Consider the following 4,414-nt stretch of genomic DNA (forward strand, 5'->3'; position numbering starts at 1 on the left):
TTTTCTAACTTGTTGAGTTGATGTCTCTGCTAAGTTATTTTAATTTTTTCATAGTTTTCAATAAATATATTTATATCTGTTAATTTCCACACAAGCTCTGTAATATAGTTTGATTTATTTCTAAACATTTTGAGTCTATTTTGATTTCATTTTTATATTAAATACATATTTGGTTTTTGCCTGTTTCTTGCATTTAATATCTGAGGGGGAAGATTTTGTTGTTGTTGTTATTTAGCTATCCCTTTATTGTTAATTCTAACACTAGTGAATTCTAGTCAGTGAACATGTGTTGTAACATATTTCCTGTTTGGAGCTTAATGGTTTATCTTCATGATCGAATACATGTTTTTTGTTGAGATTTCTTATGTGTTTGCAGGTCCAAGTTTTGAATTTGTCTTCGAAGTCTTTATTTAAGTTGGCTTGGCTTTTTCTGAGTAGTTGTCTCCCTCTATGGTTATACATTTTTCAGATTTGTCTTTTTTCACCAATTTGGAGCTCATCAAAGCTATATTACTTCGTAAATTAATGCTCTTATGTGACATTATATTATGATAGATGTTCTATTTCAGTTCCCATTAATATTTTTGTTTTGAATCTATTTTCATTAGATAACCTTTACTTCGTATGTTCTTGCTTCTTTATTTTTGTACTTTCTACTCAATTTCTTTCATTGCTCTCTTAAAAAATATACATCCGAATTTTAAAACTATTACAAAAATTTGTTTATTTTATTAAAAATATTTAAAACTTTCAGGTTTATAGTCATTATAAAGTATAGACTTCTACTTAGTTGTGCATAGTATTTATTTCCTATTTACCATGCTTTTTTATTAGTTCATTTTTTATTTCTACTTGCATATGTTTTGTTTAAGCAATCAAATTTTAAGTTACTATTTTCTTTCTGAGTTTACACATTGCATATGAGTTTTCTTATTTATTGAATGCAATTGTTTATACCATACTTCAAAATCTTTTGATGGGTTAATTCTTTATGATAATAGTAAAATGGCCTAAATTAACCTTTGCAGTTCTTCCAAAATAGTACTACTCAATAAGAAATTATGAGAAAATGAAAATTTCAACTAAGAAAACTGAGAAGTTAGTTTGTAACACAGTGAAATATTAAATAAAAACTCAATTTTACATTCTAACATAGAGTCACAGTGTGTGATGTCCTCTGTAAATGACCCATGAAGTTATTCTGTCATTATTCATGGACTATGCCCTTTGAATCTGTTGCTAATAGTTAAGATTAATTTGTATCGACCTAAACACAAGGTCCTACCCAAGCTCTCTTGCAATGCGTAGCTTTCATTTTAGGGTTAGCTGGGGTTGTAGAATCTATGGCCATGGCTTGATTTGTCATGCTAGCTCCTGTAATTTTGTTTAAATCTATTTTCTGCATAATTCACACTAGTCCATGAAAGGATTATACAAAGTCATAACAGAAATGGAGGAGTTTTTGAAAATCAATGCTTTAGATGACTTGAAATGCCAATATAAAAGATACAGTTATAGAGGAAACACTTAAGTATTAGAAAAACAAGGTCTCTAACTCAAAACCATCCAGAAGTAGAAATTTTCCATATATATATATATACATATATATATTCAAACTGAAAGAAATGTATCCAGAGTCAAATATAATTATCTACTGAAAATATTATCAGAAGAAGAAACAACAGTTGTGGATAAATCGAAAGTGCTAAGAGTTTTTCTCAGCTTTCTCTCTCTTTAGAATTTACCAATCTGGGGAACTGCTAGTCCAAGTGACTAGCACAGATAAGAACAAGAACATGCTGTGTTAGAGGAGATGATGACTTACATAATTTTCCAGGGGTCTTGAGTAAAGGTATAGGAGTATGGAGCCTCGGTATGAATATGAATTTCATTTATCTGTCACTTCTCCAAAGACATGATTTGCCTTGCCTCCAGGGAGATCTGGAAAATTTTGCCCAAGCCTTTTTTGGGCAGGGACCCACAGGGTGTCCATTTGGAATAACAGCTTTGCTTCTTCAAAAAAAATCATTTGGCTTGATTTTAGAGAAGAAAAATTTCCTTGGTAGATTTTAACAAAAGTATCAATGAAAAGCTGTTCCTTGTAGTTGATGATAGATTATCACAAATTTTATGATTTAGAAAGGAAACTTAGTAAAGAAAGGTAGACATATTTTATGCCTACTCCACCCCGTAAATCTCTTTTGGTCTCAATCACAGACTGAAACCAATTATAAAATGTTTAGTTACATAGTTCAGTGAACTATTTCATGATTCAGATAGACTGATTGGACCTTTCTTTGTTCATGTATTAATTTATTCAATGTCTGAATTAGCACAGTCATTTTTTATGCACTCAGGAAGCTTTCACTATATCATCACCCCTCTACTCCCACCAAAAAATCCTGCATTTTAGGAATCTCAGTGACTTCTTATCAGTTAGCTTGGAAATAAAGAATTTTGACAGCCAATATCTAAATCGTTAGGAAACAAACAAGTCAACAAAATATATTTCTCCAGAATTGTGACATTACCTGTGGGATTATCAGAAAATTATTTTAACTGAACCCTCCTCACACAAAACTGGCATTCAATAAATTCTTCTTTAACAAATGAATGGCTTAAAAAATGTAGCCTTGTATCTTTACAAAATAGTTTATAGAAGATGTCAGTAATAAGAAAGGATTTCTGTAACGAGGTGGCAGGAGAAAGAACATTTCAGTCAATGTAGCAGGAAATGAAAATATCTGGATATTTTTGGCTAATATGATAAAATAAGTTATCATTTTATGTTCCTTGATATATTGTTTCTTGATATATACATGCTCCTTCACAGTAGAGGGCCACCTGTGCCAGGAGCCCTTCGCCCAGCCCCCAGCCAAGAGATGCGAAGGGCAGATGCACAGAGGTCTAGGGAACCTCTTCCCAAGAAGTCCTGACAACGACGAAGGGCGTGGGTGGGGACAGCAAGGCGCTCAGGCCCTGCCCTTACAGTGATGATGCTGCGCCCATCCTTCACCTACATGGTCTCCAGGAAATTCTCAAAGTGATGGCTGTGCTCCTCACGGATGAAGGGCCATAGATCCAGCAGCAGGAATTTTCCAATGTTGCCGTAGAGCTGCTGCAGGTTGATGCCGAACTCATGGACTGAGGCCCTTTTGCGGTCCTTGTGTGCAGCAACTTGAGGGATCTCCTGCACCAGGAGCGTGATGCGCGTTGTCAGCACGCACTCCTGCCCCAGCTCCGCGGCTCTGATGCTCACAGGGCTCTGCTGACCGCCTGGGCGAGAGGCGACGTCTGCACGCGGAAGGACCGGAGCGAGACGCCAACCGAGTGCGCATACTCAGGGGAGGGGAAAGTGCTGGCTTCGGTCTCATAGGGTTCCTTAATGTCCCCTTTTGTGAAGGGACAGGGGGTGGGTGGGTGTTGAGGCCCCATCAAATATTGCTCCGCCCAGAAAGTCGATGGTGGACCCTGTGTAAGCCATCTGGAAGGCTTGGCTGGGCAGGGAGCACAGCTCTTCTGCAGCAAGCTGGTGCTCCGCGGCCAGGACCACCTGGCAGCTCGCCTCCGCAGGCCCCACTCAGCTCGCGGACAGGAGCCTGCGCTGAGGCCTCTGGAACATTGGGCACAGACTCTGCCTGGGGAATTGCAAGGGTCCTGGGCTGTCTTCAAGACCACCAGGTGCAAGGCCTCATCTTGGAAGTAGGAGACGGTAGCGATGTCATGGATGGGGACCCTGAGATTTTGTCCTGCCCCGTTCCTCCAGGCCAGCTTGACATGGTAGGCAGACAGGCTGCTCACGGCATCATGCTCCTGGGTCAAGTGTTGGGATGCTGGTAGGTTGTCTTGGCACCATCTATGGAGAGCAGGATTTCCTACTGTAGGCATTCAGTTGTCCTGGTATGCAGTTAACAGACCTAAGTACTTCAGCTCCTCCATACAGTTGCTCAGCGGTCTGTTGGGCTCCACATACTCAGCCAAGGACAGGTGCAGAGGATGCCTTTTTGTCACCTTCTCCTGGGATTTTATCTCTACTCTGTTCACCTTTAGGAATACTCATTTAAACGAAGACACAATTCCAGCCTTCTTGACCCCCTTGCTCGCCTCTTCCATGTCCCATGTGCAGCTCCAAGTCAAAATTGAGTGAGATTAAGTGTAAATTTTATTCATCAACTTTTGGTGCATTAACCACGTCTTAATTCGGTGTTTTATCCTAGTCATAGAGACAAGGACCTTTGGCTTTATTATAAGAAGAGCTAATTTTACAGCTCTTATATACAAAAGGCAGTTGATAGCAGCTTACATGTTTGGTAGTTTATAAAGTTAAAAACTCCACATTTTAGGGGTTCTGCACCGTTTTTTCTTTAACCTGATTTTAGGTATACAGATTTAATCTATTTCTTGGCATAATAAA

General features: G+C 38.5%; 1 pseudogene; it reads right to left on the minus strand.

Annotated features, from left to right (window-relative positions):
- Positions 1-2,827: 2,827 nt before the first annotated feature.
- Positions 2,828-4,113, minus strand: LOC131420618 (cerebral cavernous malformations protein 2 homolog; annotated as a pseudogene).
- Between the last annotated feature and the right edge of the window lie 301 nt (positions 4,114-4,414).

The sequence above is a fragment of the Diceros bicornis genome, chromosome 23 (assembly GCF_020826845.1).
Source record: "Diceros bicornis minor isolate mBicDic1 chromosome 23, mDicBic1.mat.cur, whole genome shotgun sequence".
In the NCBI taxonomy this organism is placed as follows: Eukaryota; Metazoa; Chordata; class Mammalia; order Perissodactyla; family Rhinocerotidae; genus Diceros; species Diceros bicornis.